Source organism: Labrus mixtus, chromosome 24 (genome assembly GCF_963584025.1).
Source record: "Labrus mixtus chromosome 24, fLabMix1.1, whole genome shotgun sequence".
Lineage (NCBI taxonomy): Eukaryota > Metazoa > Chordata > Actinopteri > Labriformes > Labridae > Labrus > Labrus mixtus.
Window position 1 is genome coordinate 2,088,790 of NC_083635.1, and position 17,708 is coordinate 2,106,497.

Consider the following 17,708-nt stretch of genomic DNA (forward strand, 5'->3'; position numbering starts at 1 on the left):
GAGGCACTATGGAACTTGATGAAATTTCAGTCATTGTGAGGCTAAATGGAAAAAGCTGTGAGGACTCTGCCTCACAGAAAGTTTCATTTGCTGCCCGTCTGAATGTTGTGTGTTTAGGTTAACTGGCCCCTCAGGTCTGAACTCGGGGAAATAGCTTGTTTTATTCTCTGTTGTATAAGAGCAGCAGAGCTCAAATCCTTTTGTGTCACAGACTCTTTGCATTACTCTCACTTTACACAAACCCTCTCTGCTGTAGCTGAAGCACGCGTGCCTGTAAACTATTGATCAATCAGAGCTAATCTCAGTTAGTTTTTTGGAGCATGCATTTTACACTCAAGATTCCAGCTCATCAACACACTAAATAATAATAAAGGTACCCTTCCTCTTCACACAAAGGCGCAATTAATTCAAGATCTCACACATGCCTGGACAAAAAATAGCCCAATCATGCTGCACATAGGCGTGCAGAATTAAATCCATCTTTGGTAATTTAATGAAATTCAAGTGTTTCATCCTCACAGCTCTCATCCCAATTAGAAAAGAAAAAGTGTGAACACAAGGATGGGAAATTATTAAATGAACAGTTGGTTGAAAATTACAGCAGGCCCCCTTCTCCCGCTCCTTCTTTGAACAAGTGAATGTCAAAAGAACTTTGTTAGCAAAGGTTAACACGGTTATTAGCATTCAGCCCGCAGCACGTCTAATTTATTCCCAAAGTGGCGTTGTTCATTTATGGATCGGTTCCATATTTAGGGTGAAAGAAGCGGAGAGATTTCCATCAGGGAATGTCATTTGAAACAACGGCGTGTCTAATGCGAGACACTTAGCTGGGTGTCTTTGTCTTTGACTCGCAGGTCAGGGATTAACACTGTTAGAGGGTCCCCTGCTGTCACTCAGAGGCTGGAACAAAATCTCCGTCATGTGGATAAAAACTGGATGGAGACACTCAAGGCGAGAAAAAAAAAAAAATCAGATGTATCCGCCTCAGTTTTGAAAACATGGAAACAGCAACACTTGTCAGCCTGATGCTCTTCTTAACTCCAGGAAATGCAAAAGAATTTCATGGCGCCTCCGTCTCTCCCACTGATTAACGGCGAGAGGTGGAGGACCCATGTTGTGGCTTTGATGAGGCAATTTGTTCGGTTCTGCAGGAAAACAATGGCAGTTCATTTTATTGCGATGCGTCTCGGGGGACACATCAGCACGGCTGCTACGTCGTACAGTGAGGAGTTCAGCCCAAACATAAATCAAAAGACGCCGGTGTACCGGGGAGACGCTGCTATTACTGCTCACTCTTTAATGGCCCATGTGCTGTTTGTGGCTCCATTTGGATGCAGAGTTTGAAGCTGGCGTCTTATTGTATTCAGTTATGGAAACAAAGCCCGAGACTGTTAGCGCTGTTGCTTTTGATATCTCCCTGTGGGTGCACAAAGCCAGCAGTCGATCATTGAGACATTGCGTTATAAACATCATATTTTCCTCATGAACACAACAGTATCAAAGCCAAGGACTAACAAAACACAAAATTATAGATCTGCTGCTTCATTTTAATCAATAACTTTATCAATAAACTACAGTTATGTGGGAGCCAGCATCCATTACGCTACATGAGCCCTTTGTTAGCCTGAAGACAGACTGTATCACAATTTACTGATTTCCTGCTGATGGGCCGCAGTGACATACACATTACACACACACACACACATTAATGACGTAGACTGTCAGCTGCTATCCAACTGGGTCCTTAGAGATCCAAGGACTCATTTGCATCATGGGAAATAGTGGACATGTCTGCCTGGTAAATTGGCTGCTTGGTATGAGTCAGTGCTGTCTCCATCTGTTGTCTGGATGTTTATTTTGCATATTAATTCCAAAAATAGAGCGTTGTATTGACCATGTTGTAGGTGTTTCTGAGTTACGGTGTGTGCAAGGCTGCAAGAGTTAAAGCAATAACTGGATTTTTTAATGAAACTATCAAAAAGTAATCAGTGAGCCACTTAAGGTGTAGTTCATGAATTACACAAATAGATTTTGAAAGCAAAATTCCATCTTATCAAATATGAATAATTTCTGATTGTGTTAGTTCTCTATGAACACCTAGTGTAGGGTATAAATGAATTTCCTCAAGATTGATATATTGACTGCTTGACTTATCCTTTCTGCGACCTTTCTTGCTCGGTATTCCTCAAGTGCTTTTCCTCAACATTACGTCAGGCTGTTGCTACACAACTTGATATTGCTTCCATTCTCTTTCGCACTGATTGTCGCATTCTGCAGAAGTCTACTGGAGCGTTAAATGGCGTTATTGCCATTTTTTTCCTTTATTTGATGTTTTCATGATGATAGTGGAGATTGGTGCAGCCAGTGACACTTTGTGTCCTGTACGGCTTCTCAAGTATTCAGGTGTTGCCTTTAATTGGTCAGTAGTCTTTCCCATTCAGCTAACTTCTACAGTTACTGTCATTACTGTCATCATTATTTAGTTGCTTAATGAGGCCAATGGGACACTTGGCTTACCCCTCTGAACCACACACATCTTTCTACACTGCTGCTTCGACGAGGCAGGGTAGTGGATTTACTACAGCAGCATTAACAGCTGGACTCTATGTAGTGTTTTGGACTGGAGGGATTTAAATTAGCCTCTTATTTTGACAGAAATGTGCATTATCTAGATTACATGGTAATATCAGAGGCAGAGAAGCAGCATGTGCAGTGTGATGAATATTGATCACAGAAATGCTAAAAAGATGAGTAATATTTCAGTTTGGAGGCTTTGTGCCCTGCAGGTATTTTTCATGAAATCTTGTATTTATTAAATATTCACTACAAATCACCAGGAGTGAAATGCTAATCTTCAGAGTAATATCTCTGCAATATATTTGTCGCTGGGAGTTTGAAATGATGCCAAGGTGTTGCTGCTGTGCCTTTTAGCTGCCAGTGCTGCTGCTCTTCTGTTGTGTTATGAATTTCTCCGTTTGAATAGATGTGTATGTTTGTTTATTTTCCAGATCCACGTTTAGCGACAGATTCAGCTGCTAATGCTTCCGTGTTAACAAACGTGGCAGTGAGCATGCAGTAAGAAAAGTGCCAGGGGAATCAGGGCTTTTTTTTTCCTACAGCTACAGAGAAAAGCAGGTTCACTTATTGACTTGATGGGGTTTCTCATCTGTGGAAACCCTGCAGAAGAAAAGGAAGAGAAGGGCAACATTTCAAAAGACATAATTTAAGAAGATGAAAAAGTTTGTCAAGCAGCAAGAAATAGTTTTAGTTTTTACTAATTCCTTCCATACACTTGAAGACTTTGAACAAACTTTAGAAAGACGTCCAACACCCTCTCACATCTAAAGAAAATGTGTCAGCAACTCACAGAGTTTTAAGTCACACACTAAAATTGTGCACAGTCTTGGGATCTTGCAGGGTCACTGACTGCGAGACTTCAACTAGATTTCTTTTTCTAGATTATGCCTGTCATGCACCTGGTGGAAATGTCCAACTACAACTTTTGAGCAGACTACCAAAAAGGTGGTGAAACTGCAGGGATTGTGGAGAAAGCAAGAATGCCACTTGACATGTCCTCCCCTTTGTACCACAAGAGTAAGAAGTGAAGAAAGGTGGACGGAAATTGCTGCAGCCCTCAAAATCCCCAGCGAGTATGCTATAGCTAGCTATAGCCAAAATAGACATATTCTTTCTTTTATTAGTATTATTTTCTCCTGGCCTTTATGCGGCTGAAGAAAGACAGAACACATGAGCTAGAGAGGGTGTAAAGGCCTTGCACAAACGGGCAGTGGAACCTCTATATTTATGTTGCCAAGAGATGACTTTTTTTTGGAGGAAGAAGCATCACTCCATCATTTCTAATGTGCGCAAAGAGTCTTCCTTCACTGAAGGATTCAACAGAGTGACGAGCATGTTTCCACACAAAGACTCCTGCAGATCACCTCATGTCGACTTCAGACAGTTAGCTAGCAGGTAGCTTGTTAGTTTTGGAGTGCGATGACAGACGACTGGCACGCAGAGTTGTCAGACGCTGTGATGTGAGACCTCCAGGATTCAAGGCTGTGAAGCAGCTCGTCCTGTCAGTCTGTGCAACTTACGTTAGCGTAAGCAGCTACAGAGCTGTCAACAATATTGTGATGGGTCGTCAGTCAGGTATCAAAACGTTGGTGGCACATTAAAGCAGCCTATTTCAGGTTTTTCTTCCTGTGAATGTATGGAGTTTGCATCTGATTTACAGCTGTGGATAATACCTGTCATGAGTGGACAATTGGACTTCTTCTCGAAACAAGTTTCGCTGTTAATTTCACGGCTTCGCTACTTCATAACCCTTCAGGGTGGCACTTACGACATGAATGGGGATAATGTGAATGGAAGTAAACCGGCCTGAAGATGAAGTTGACAGTGGGATAAGAGAAGATGAAGTCTGCAGGATAATGTCAGAAAGTGGTGAAAAGAAGTTAGTGGTTTGAAGCAAGAGGTGAAACTGATGACACTGAATAAAAACATTTATTTTCTTCAGTTAATCAGATCTTGTGTTGTATCATCATATGATTGTCTTGTAATACATCAGTTTTTCACAGAATCGCCTTATAGTGATAGTATTGTTGTCAGAGGCCGTAATCATGTATCGTATTGCTTATATGGTATGCTATGGTAGTGTATCACTTACCATATATCCTATCCTATCCTGTCGTATAATGTATGGAATCGAATAGTATCATATCTTAGTGTGAAGTCTGCTGCTATTAATGCAGGATGCTTTGTTTTGTTTTGATTATAGACTGCATGGATCCTTGTATGTTATCTTACTGGCCTGGAGTTTTAGTAATCATCGACATTGTTTGGAGAAATTGCGATTACATTTCCTCCTCCAACCAGCCTGATTTAAGTGGCTGCGAGTCGAAAAAGTCGAATCTGTTTCGCCAACTAGCAGCTCCGAGGGCATGTACAGCATGTCAGTGTTTTGTTTTCCCCCTTTTCGAACCCAACCTCGAAAATGAGTCCCATAATTGAGAGAGAAGGGCTCTGAAAGCCTGATGATGACGAGTAATGCACGGCATTTTGTTCCCCTCTCAGAGTCATTTAGTTATTATTCACAGGGAGACTCTTCCTGAGCAGTGGGTGGCTGCATAGTAGCACAAAAAAAAAGAAGCAGAAATGACAATGTAGTCCTTCTAGTCCAGAATCCTGCACAAAAGAAGGACAAAATGAGAACCTAAATGTTATTTCTCACAGCATTGAACTGAAACAGCAAAGAGAATGAAGACGGCATAGATAGCAGCGGCAAGGAGAGAATACAGAGCGAGAAACAGACACGCTATGAAGAAAAATATTCTGTTTTGCTCACCACTCATCCTCCACAGTCGCTCCATGCATAAATGAATACAGATAGCTCGGTGAAATCAGTGCAGCTAAGAAGTAGCTTGGCACAAGATGTTGCTGCTAATCAGTCCCCTCAACCGCCGGCCAAAGCCTGCATACAAAACCACCTCACACACAACACGGAAACAATCACTTTCCTTTCACATTTGTTTCATGCATTCATCCAACACACAATTCCAGTGGAAATATGTCCTCTGCCACTCATTACAAAATACAGATTCTGGATATTGTTTTGCGTGTTTACAACTTTGGCTTGTACCGAACTTTTCATTCATTGCATTTGCATCATTAGAGCCCTTTTTTCTTTTCAAGATTAACCACGCTCATTGCTACCCTCTCCTGAAAAATTGAAACTTTGAAGAAAAGAGTCGAACCTGGCTGTCACTTCATCAAAATGAAAAATTGGCGACAGCTTCAGAGAGATTGCATTACAGAGGGAGGATAATAAAGGTGACGGAGAGCACCCAGGAGGATTTCCTGAAGATAACACCATATTTTCTGCTTCATAAATCATAATGCAAGCATCGAATTCTGCAGGTTTAGGGATGTTAGTATGCATAAAAAGACCTATATAAGTAAACAATGCCATAAATGCAGAAATGCACGATAAATTCAATGTTTTTAGAGCCATTTTAATGTCTGTTTGCATACAAAGACCAGCATTTATCTGCTTGGAGAATTTTCCAATTAAGAACTCATTTCATGCTGATTTTAAAAGTGCAAAAAAATACTGGAGCTGTGTCCATCCTGTCAGCTGTCTTGTCGTGTGCATCCCTAATTTGAAACTGAAAGAGCAGACACTCAGCAGACCTGAAACTTGGCCTTTTCACAAACGCCCTATTTTCACTTTCACTTGCAGTCTGTGTTGTCAGTCGCGTCGTTTTGTCAGAGCTTGATTTCATCTCGATGCACCGTTATGTGTGATGACCCGCGAAAAAACCTGCTGTTCAAAACTCAGAGAAGAGGCGTCCTCTCTGGGTGTCATTGCTGAGTACAGCTGCACAGCTGGAAACCTCGGCTGTGGTCAAATAGTGTGTTTTCTCAAAGTAAGGTTCCTAACTGAGTGAAATCACCTGGAAATATTCAAGATGGCAGCCACGATAAGCGCTGAAAGAAGTCACAAAAAGCTCCTTTAAATCCTTCTTTGGCTTCATGGAAAAGCAGACTACTCACAGGACAACACATATAAGAAGTACTTTTTTAAAATCGTTTACAGCAGCAATACTTAAGCGTTAAGCCTTAGAGATAACAACTTAATAAAAAATGAGATATGTGCATATTAGAACTCCGCAAAATCCGGAATAAAAATTGCACTGCTATGTAAATTGCAGTCTGATTGTGGAGTGCGCTGTGTACAGAATCTATGGTCCTCTAAGCAGGCGACCCGGGTTTCAATCCTAATTGTGGCTCCTTTCCCGCATGTCATTCCCAACTCTCTTTTTCTGACTCTATCTACTGTCCTGTCTGTAGAATAAAGGCATAAAAAGCCCCTAAATAAACCTTTAAAAAACATTGTTATTAAAATAAGTAGATGGCTGTTATTTGAAAACTTTAGGGTTTATATCTAAGGACCCACTAAATCTGACCTCTCTGAATGTATCCGTTCATCATCTCAGACTCACTAATCAGTTATTTTGAAAAACAATTTGCAACTAGAGTCTCATCGCAATGATTTCCCTTCACTTAGTATCTTTTAAAGTTTGTACTCGGTGTAATCCCTGTGGTAATTCCAAGTAGATCTTGTTAAGACTTTAAAGTGTGTACAAAAATAAACACTACACTAACAGAATACGTGATTAAATGCTAAATTAAAGTTTAACCCAGTGGCATATATGATCATAGCTTTATGGGATTATGTTAATTTAGCATTTAAAAGCTGTGAAAAAAGCCTTGCATAAATAAGAGCTGGCCTGTTTTATCAAAGTTGTGAAACTCTTCCACTTCAGTGAGGATGAAGTGGTTAGTTAGGCTGATACTGCGTTTGTAAAAGCAGCTGTGATTTACTTATTCTAAATAATCCAACAGACTGAAGACGTTTATCACCTCAACATTACTCTGTTGCACAACTTTTGGCTGATTGCATGAACTACTTCCTGTTCACTGATTATGCATACTTCAACTAAATGAGCAACTGCCAATTTTTTGGATTAGCTCTCTGTGTTGTCTGTGATTCAATTCTGTCAGTGAGGTAGTTACAGACCTCTCTTGTAGGTCTAATAGGCTCTATCTCAAAGCTTTAAAGTCTGTTGATTGCTGTATGGATTTTGTACAGTCACAGAAGTGTCTGCTATTTGGATTGTGCGTAATAATTTCCTATGATGGTAATAGCAAAGTTAAACCTTATTACCTGCTCCGTACACGTCATGTCTTTTCCAGACAGATAGACATGAGGAGAGTCATTCACACTCAAGTTGTTGTCACATGCTCATTTGGAGTTAATGTTTAATGTGTTTTATTATGGTTATTATATGGCCTCCAACACACACACACACACACACACCTCCGACTCCCTCAGCCATCAGTCTCATGAACACATGTTTAGTTTCCGGTGCAGCGACGCGTCAACCACCTGGAGGGGGAAATGCCTGGGTGGCATTTTGACATGCTGTTTGCAGCTGACAGGTTCAGGATAATCACTTCTCCTCTCCCATGAGATTTCCTAATAAGCCGTTCGCTGAACGTCGATCCAGCTTTACCTTGCTGAGGTGCAACTGTATGAATTCCTGGGGATCATTCTTTTTCTTCTACCTCTTTTTTCTCCCCCTCCTGCTCACTGATTTGACAGCTGTTGTTCTTAATTCTCTCCCTGGCTATTTCCCAGGCATCCATCTGCTGCCGCTGCAGAGAGTGAGGGGCTGATGTGGGAGCAGTGCTCAGCGAGTCAGATGCACGAGCACACTAATCAAGTGCTGCAAACACACCTGGTCGAGAGCAGCGCCATGTATCTCTATTTGTGTGAGGAGAGCTTCCACCTATAGAACACATGGATTACATGTACCAAAAACAAGGTAATGCATTCAAAAGTAATTAAGAATTAACAGCTAAACCACTTCTCCACTGGTTAATGAATAAGTCAAATGCATTCATCTCTGCATTTGAACAACACAGGCACATTATTTATTTTAGTGTCTTCTGTGATTTTCCTGCAAGCTGGACTCATTGAAGTTCCTATTCATCCTTTTTTCTTTAAATTTCTACATTCACAGGGCGCCGGTAGCTTAGTGGTTAGTGGACGCACCCCATGTATGGAGGCTATAGCCCTCAAGGCGAGGCAGCCCGGGTTAGAATCTGGCCTGTGGCTACCACATGTCATTCCCCACTCTCTTTCTCCCCGATTTCTGACTCTATCCACTGTCCTATCTCTAAAATAAAGGCCCAGAAATAAATCTTCAATCTCACATTAATTTTCTTATTTTGTATTTTATAAAGACTCAAACACAACTAGACTTGGAGACCCGCCTACAGCAGGTTGATGACAGTTTGGCCCTTCGAGGAATAGCCAAATTAGTTTGGAAAAATGGAAATAAAGGGGTTAAAAGAAAAAAGAAAAATGGAACTGAACTTTTATTTTATTTTAATGAAAAACAACCAAACTTATGGATTTATAAAAAACAAATACTTTTTCTTCCGTTTTAGGGCACCCACACAAAATTGTGTTTTTCTTTTTTTCAAATGAATTTTTTTACATGTTCATTCTTTTTTGTATGTGGCTCCTATGACATATTCAACATGATGTGCCTTAGTGCAGGTAATAAGCTGAAAGCAGCTCAAAGTGGATCTGATGCTATTGACTGGTGTATGTCCTGCAAAGTAGCCAATTATTGTGTAAGTCGAGAAGACATGTACTCTCTGTGCACATATTCAAGCATGCCTCTCTTCTTTTCTACCTCTAGAGAGGAAGAAGAAGAAAGACAGTCCAATTACAGAGAGTGATTTTTCTATTCGAGCTCTTTGAACAATCAGAGCTTTTTCCTTTCTTTTCTCTGTGCTTTTGGTAATGTTGTGCCGTGGGCAGTTTGTTTTTTGTCTGCTTCCAAGAACAGATTATTCCTGCTTGGAATAACAGTTTGTTTTAGTGTGCAGAGTTCTGGCAGGCGGCCTCCTTCCACCCCAGAACAGACTTTTTTATTTGTACAAACCCATCTTTTCTCTGTAGGTTGTGATTCGTTCGTCTCAGAGGGGTTAACGACAGCTCTAATCCTATTGATCCAGAAAACGGATCCTCCTAATCCCGCAACATGAAAGTTGGACATTGTTATGTGCAGTGTGTTACAGTAGGGCCGGTAGCAACAGCTTTAGCAACCCTCCGCCAACAACGCCGTCAGTGTTTATCTCAAAGCTGCATCAGAGACAGAGACTGTCCAGGACTGCACCACAACATGGACGAGGAGGCTCTTTATGAATCCATTTTTTTGTTTCTCTTGCGGTGGATCTTTTCAATGCGTTACTGTGGACTCAGACAGAGAACAGAAGACGAAAGAGCATTTTCAGATGAGCCTCGGGGAATGACGCAGCCTGACTTCACTCACTTGCCTTTCTTTTCCGCTTCCCACTCTTGCCTCTAAATTTCTCACCTTGCATTGAGGGTTCTTACCCTCCGTGTCTCTGGAGTTTTGCTCCCTGTATGCCCTCGCACTGAATCCTCCTTTAAAACATACTCTCATCTCCTCCTCCCCTCTATTTTTGCTCCTGTTACTCCATGTTTTAGAATGTTTCTCCCATGATTCCTGTGCCAGGTACAGCCACACATGTATGCACCACCATGACTAGCACTCATCCACACCACTTAATGACACTTACAATCATCCCACGGCGCACATCTCTGAGGCTGCCATCCTGAGTGCCAGCTGATTCAGCGGTAAAAAGTCGCACTCTGGCAGCCATCCCGGTGCAGAGTACAGTGGAGGTGACATCAGCGCCTCTGGATGACACTGTTCTGGCAGCCCTCTTCCTCTCAAACTCTGTCGCCATCATCGATTTTCACAGTGAGCGGGGGAGATAGAGGACTGGGAAATTAGGGAGATAAACTGGTTATACTTGCAATGCAGGCAAAGAAGTCAAGATAAAATGTCTGAGGAGAAGAGTACGGGTTTGAGGTGTCAATTCATAAGAGAAGTGTACTTTTCGATGGTGCGTTTGAAGGCCTTTTTTACTCCTTGACAGCCTTTCATGGCAAAGAAAAAGATTGTTTATAACCATTCTATGGCTGTAAATATGTGTACCTGCCTCTTAAGAAACCTATAAAGAAGAAAGGTAAGATCCAACTTGAGGCAGTCCAGGACTATGTTAGGTAGTACTATTTTAAATCTAAAGTTATTCTGATCGAGCTTTCTGTTTCAAAAGCAGAATTCTGGATGCTCTAAGTATCTGTTCGTGTTGTCGTTCTTTCAGAAGCTAGATGACAAGCCAGATGAGTAAGATGGTTATGTTGAATCAATCACGACGTTCAATCGGCCGGCCTCACCTCCACCTTTTTGCCTGCTTCTAGATAAGACCAATGTTAGTTTGAGTCAGCCAATATGGCAACCACCATTGATTGGCTTCATACTGCCTCTTGAGAAACAAATGGGTGACATCACTGACACTACGTCCTCGTTTTATACAGTCCATGACCATATCCTGAAAATGTAAGGTGAAAAGTGGGTTTGGAGAGTGATCACAGTAGGACCTTAAAACTTAAAAATCGCCAAATGTAAAAGCAACAGTTTGTGCTATCAAGAGTGATGCATGTAACACACTCTCCACTCGATTGCTAAGTGCTACCATGCAGCTTTAGCAACAGCTTTTGTTGCTGAATTGTCCTCATTAATGAAGTCTGACCTCGGTTGCACTTGTTCTACCTAGAAATGGGCTTTGAATCAATAGAATGGAGTCTCATCCTTTGATTTCTCTCTCATCAAAGAAGAACGAGTGCTTTTATAAGAGAAGTCAGGAGGATGGTACCCTGCACAAACACTCTGCTTTCTTACCAGCTTTTAATATCATTTCAATTTTAAGCTGCCTAACTTTTACTGTCAGGTCAAAGATCTGTCTCTTGCTTGTCCAGTGAAAAGCACTTTAGGCTCACTGGAGTTTTTTTAGCTGCTCACAACTTTAGTTTTCACACATATTTGAAGCCATTGATTTCTCACAAGCTGTAATGGCTTTGCTAGATGAGAAGCGATAACTTCAGAGTAGGTGCAAACAAATCCCTTTCATGTAGAGCGCAATCTGTTGTCCCTGCTCCCAGGGTTCCTACGGCAACCGTTGGCTGCCTCCTGTTGTCTGGCAAGGTGTGAGTCACAGCCGGCCAGCTATTTTACATTGTTCAAAGGATACGTTCAGAAAAACATAATGGTGGGGTAATTGACAATTAATGGAGAAAATGTGCTCTTTGCAAAAGGAACAAATTACACAGTTATGTCTGTTTACACCTCTGGATTACATAATCATAGTGTTACATTTGTACGTCTGCACATACCTTCAGTGAGGGATTTTTCTTTGTCCGCTTGAAAGAGATATTCTTTGCTGCCCTTGAACAATGTGACATTAATGCAGTGCTAATGGAATACAGTTTTTACACCCAGAAATGCACAGAATACAATAAGCATGGCATCTTTTGATTGTTGTAAGGATTGTTTTATCATTAATTATCTGAGTGTTTGGTCTGTACGTTTGATAAAATACTAAGAAATGGAAATTCAATTTCAATTCAATTCAATTAAATCCAAAAGATTTTCTAAAAAGCAGGAACTAGAGAAGTGTTGATATTTTTGTTATTAAATATCTTATCAATTGGATTCATTATTGAGAGAATTGTCTCAGTCCTACTTACATTTACAAGCAGCAAAATAAGAATTGATGTAGATTTGAATGAAAAGTACAATCTCGCCAATCTTTTTTTGACTTCAGACTAAATATGGATAATATAATAACTAACCGACTTATCTAAAGGTAAGAAAACACATTGAAAACAGTCAAAATTGGCTTCAGTCCTTCCTGCATCTTCACACCCACATGCCCAGGCTAAATGTGGTCACAGTTGCTCCCGTCGTTTAACCTGACACGACCTACTGGTACATACATTTTTTACTGCAAAACGCTACAGCCAGTATTGACGAGTGCCTGTGTTACAGATTGAGCACAACATTTGACGGGCATCGTGGGCCAAGATATAATTAATTTATTTAACTAACTAATAAATTTGCAGACTAGTGAGGGTGATGAAACTTTACCATTCAGTCGACCAAACGTGCATATCCCTCGTTATAATATTTTAAAACTGCTAGGTTCTCAACAGCTCATTCTCAGCCCATTCCCACAGTGTGAAAATCTCCTTTCTCCTATTGTAACATATTAGTCAATTAAACTTCCCGGCTGAAGGAAGAGCTATCAGTTGTTTTCTTACTTCAGCAGTGTCATAATTGTCCTTACGCTTCAGATTCTATTCTGTCGATCATAGCATCTCTTGTACTGTCAGCCATCTTTCTTGGGAGGCATCTATCCCTCATGTGTGTGATTTTCCTCTAATGATATCATGTGTGGTCGTCTCTGATGTTCAGGAATGGCTTATTCAGAAAAAAACCTCGCCCTTGCTCGCAACATTAACCTCCACCAGCTTGCCCTGAGGCGATGAGGCATCCAATCAACTCGCACGCTTTGTCAACCCCCAATGTCTCCTTCTTGGGAGCCTGTGTCACAAAGAAATTAACAGCCTGCATATTCATTACTATCACCAGCGAGGAGACTACAAATTTAATTGAATGTGTAATAGCACAAGGGACTGAAGTGGGTCTCGGTTCGTTGCTTGGTCTCTTTATGGGACGATCACAAACATGGGCGCTGGAGAGACGACTCACGCTAGTTAGCTTCATGTTCGACTGTTTCTCTAAAATGAAATATTGCTCCAAGACGAATGACATGATGGTAAACAAGGAGCTTCGAGTGCAAAGTGTAAATAACAGGAACGAATCAAAGGCTGATAGAAATGCTTCCCCCCAGGTCTGAATAGATTGGCAGTTTCGGCACTGACAGTTCAATAAATAAACAGAGAAGCAGAATAATAATGTGTTAACCTATTTGTTATTTGTAACACCATCAGTGCTTGGCATCAATCATGGCAGCTAATGCAACAGTTAGCCGTTAGAAGTGAGGAAGGAGCCCTCTATGCTAACTAATGAAAGAAAACCCTGATTACCCCAAGGCCTGATGGGAGGGAGGTAGTGGCTTGTTGATGGTGGCTAGACTTTGGGTGGCAGCGAGGTCCTTCTGGGACTCGAGCCGCCTTCTAAGAAGCGATGGGCGTGAGGATGAAAGAGTCCCGAGATGAGGTCGGGCGGACTCTTGACAGCTCCGCAGTAGAGCGGACAGGGAGGATGATGGGAGAAAGGAGGGAGGAGGAGCAAAGGCGCCTCAGCGAGATCAAAGGTGGACTCATCAAGGGCCTGTCTCTCTTTTTCATTTGACAGCGGCAGGGTGTGGTGAAGGCTTTCAATGAAAACTCAATGGTGATGAGGATGCATGGAGGCTATAACAAACCAAAGAGGAGAAAGTAATCCTCTTACCTGTAGCTCTTTCTCTGGATATTCTCTCAACAGTTTCTGGCCTCAGCTTGTCGCTACAACATTCCTCTTTATATAATTTATTTTCTAAGCACTCTCCCTGAAAGCTTTATGAATTTGTAATACAACAGGCATATATGTACAGTGTACACATATACGACCCCCCAGCTGAAAGCATTACTTTTTCATGCGTGTTCTGTGCAGTAATTTAATAATGACTGTAGTTTTGTGGTGATTCAGCAAGTCTTTTGTAAACCACAAAGGAAAATGGAAGAGATGCAGCATTTATTTCAGCCTGAGCAGCTTGTAAGTGTCATCCTGCTTATATGTGACCAAAGCTTAACAATTGAAATCCTGAGTAGATTCTAAGATTGAAAAAAAAAATCAGATTTATTACCTGCTGGCAGCACTATAGGTAAAAAAGGGCTTTACAATTACTATGTCAAAAGAAACAGGATGTGTTGGTGTTATTACTGGCTTTCAAGGCTGTTTTCAATGTTGATGTTTCTCGTGGGATTTTTCATCATTGTTGGAATGTGTTTTCAGCTAGTATGTATACTAGGGCTGTACACATACTTGGAATTCTTTTTGTTAAATCAGCTCTTAGCTGTCAAACACATGGATCACATCTATCACAGTCCTGGCGATGTCGTTCTTAACTATATAATGAATAAGATGAAGGGTTTGACGTCTTGTCCTCTAGTTATCAGAGAATGGAGCTTACATGTTGCAGCTCAGCTTGCAGAACCCAAAGTCCAGCTGAATAGACGTTTATTTCTTGTTAATTTACTTTTTTTTTTATACCAATTTTAAGTTACAACAGTGGTGGAGACATTAATGGAAAATTCAGCTCCAAATAAAAAACAAAACAAAATAGCTAACATAGCTGCAGCAGCTCAGCTTGCAGCCCCTCCTGGCACAATGTGTTTGCAGAAAATTGTACACTGTAGCCAAGGTAACCATATACAACTAGTATCTGTTATTCAAATATTCAGTCATTGCATTTAAAGAGAATGTGACATAATCTCTCCATTCTTATCGTCAGAAAACTTACTAATTGGTCCAATTCCTGTGCTGGAGTTTTCCGACCCTTTAGGGAGCTCACATTTATTACCGTGCAGTTTTTCCATAATTTACACTGATCAGCCCAGGTTTGAAGGAGTGTGCATAATTTGTTTGCTCATTCATGTGTCAAAGGCAATATGTCAGACTCCACTGATCTCGCTTTGACGAAACCTGAGGAAAAGATGCTTCCTGACAGCTGCAAGCTGCCTACAACATTACACGATTGGCCCGCAGTACAACAATAATTATAACTCAAATCAAGGTGTCATATTTCTTTTTTTACATTTTTCTACACAGACAATCAGTTAATCATCCGCAAAGACAATGTGTGTAGCACAATCAAGATGACACACTTTCATGCTGAAGAATAGGTGGAGAGGATCTCACTCATTAAACGTGGTGATAATGAACTGTAGGTTACAGAGGCCATCCAGGGAGATGTGACCTATTTCTCCCTGGTGACTGCAGCTGCTCTCTCTCTCTGAAGAAGGATGGAGGCGGACATATTGTAGTTTGTGATTGTCTTGATTTTCTATGGCTCAAAATAGACAAAAGAGTGCAGCCTTTACCATTCACTGTATAAAAAATGGAAATGTGAGCAAAAATTTGACATTTTATGACATTTATTCAGCTGGAAATAGAAGTAGAAGAAGAGACAAATATTCCTCCAACATGTACTTGTTCCTACTTTTCTACACCGTCCGACTGTTTTAAACAACCTAACATGACTCACTAATTGACGCCACTTTGAGAAAGAATGTAGACTGTCAGTCAAAATGTGGAAAACCACATATTAAATTCCCAGTCATGTAATTGCGTTAAGATTCAACACCTGTGAGACCACTGTTTCCGTACGGTAATCTTTCATTCCTCAGGTCGACATTTGCCTCAGACGATTGCTGATTTTCGAGACTCCTAAATCTTTGTGTTTAAGGACATAATAGACAGGATCTCAGACTGTAATGGGGCTCTTAATTAGGGCTTTAATGATGCCATGTGCTTTGTAAAGGTCAGCCAATTAAGTCCATAGTTATGTTAAAAACACTCAGACCGGCCTCATATTACGACAAGAATACTCTGTGTTGTGTGCTGCAGGTGCATAATTAGAATAATCAAGATCCAGGCCATGGCCAATTAGATCTAGGTCACCTCCATTAAAATAAAAAGGCACAAGTATTTCTTAATGCACCATTCATAAAACAAGGCTCTTAAAGGAACAGACGCTGTACATGATCAAAGCATATTCAGATTTCTGCATGTTGATTACCTGATACCAGGCAAACTGAAAATATTGAGAAGACTTTAAATCAATACAGATTTAAAGAGTAGCTGACCACTAAAGCCACCTTTTCTGAGTTCATAAATTGTAGTGACTTCATTAGACTCTCTATTGATCCAGGTCCTTGTCTGATGTGAAGTGTTGTTCACCTCTTTCCAAACAAATTGCAATAATTCTGTCCTCTAGACCTGCTGAAAACCTCCCCCGAACATAAATACGCCAAGGAGCTGTCTGCAGTCTGGAGATTGGGAAGAATGGAAAAAATTGTGACCTTGCAAATAAGAGTACCAGAAGTGGAAATGCTACCTGAGCAGTAAAACAAACTGTCCCTGTTTTTGTGGATGATTTATAACATCCCTACAGCACACTTATATATATTCATATTCTGACACTAGATCCAGCAGTAGTGCAACAAAAAAGATATGGATTAGATACATTTCAGACCAAAATGTCAGTAAATGCTGTTTTTCACATTACAGATATGAAGAGTTGTGTAACTTTGGGTTTGTAGTTCTTGCAAAACAAAACATTTAAAGTCCTCCAAGTCTTGGGGAACGGGGGTGGGATTTTTTTCCACAATTCTTGACATTTATTAGAGCAATTTATTAAACTGGAAAAGCCTGGCTAAGCTTATGTTAGGCTAGCGGTTCATATGTAATACTACTGTGAAGGTGAACACTCTGGAGTGACAGGTTTGTGTCATTTAGAAAATAAGCTCTGTGGTTGTAAATACAAAGAAAGTTACTAATGTAACAACAGTTTCATGAATTCCTTTTACCCTTCAGAAAGAAGGAACATCCTGTTGTCCAATAGTGTCCTAAACATGTGGTTTTGACGGTGGGAGAGCAACAGCGGGGCAACCAAATGACAGAGCTGGGAAGTTCAAGTTAAAATGGGACGTTGAATTTGCTCCTTAGGTCAAGGTGGAGTTAGGTCCTGAGGATTCCAGTTGGTTGGTTGTGCTAAAAACCTCTCTTGGGGAGCCAGAATTCAAAATCTGTCTCACATGAAAACCAATATTTCGTGCCTTCAGGGGAAAAATCCGACATTTGTGTGAAGCCGGCTGTAGCTCTTTTCTAAAGCAAGAGTGTTGCTTTGGTTCTACAAAGACCCATATGATCTGGATATGTGCTATAAATTGAATTTCTAACCTAATCCAGTGAGCAGGGGAGTGAAATGTGACCTTGAATTTATTCTCCCATGACACAGTGAATACACTGAACAGTTATGTGAGTTGATCTGCAGCTCAGGATGTCTTCATAGCATGAATCCCCCCATGTAAAGTCATTTAAATGAGCCAGAAAAAAATCGAACCCAATTTCCATATTTCCTGTCTGTCGCCTAAGACTTTGTCAACAACGCTAACAGCAGCTGACAGGAAGTCTTAGGGACGCCTTCATGCTGAAAGTTAATTATCTCGTCCCCCCGCCCTGCAGGTATCT

General features: G+C 40.8%; 1 protein-coding gene across 4 annotated transcripts in view; it reads left to right on the top strand.

The window, feature by feature from the left end:
* LOC132959725 (beta-1,3-galactosyltransferase 1-like) overlaps nt 1–17,708 on the top strand; it is a 93,735-nt gene that overhangs the window by 21,295 nt on the left and 54,732 nt on the right. For 2 of the 4 annotated variants that reach the window (XM_061032910.1, XM_061032911.1), the window contains one exon: nt 8,204–8,390. The exons of the other annotated variants lie outside the window; for them this stretch is intronic. The gene's annotated coding sequence lies outside the window, so the exon portion shown is untranslated. The remainder of the gene's footprint in view (nt 1–8,203; nt 8,391–17,708) is intronic. 4 annotated transcript variants of the gene reach the window in all.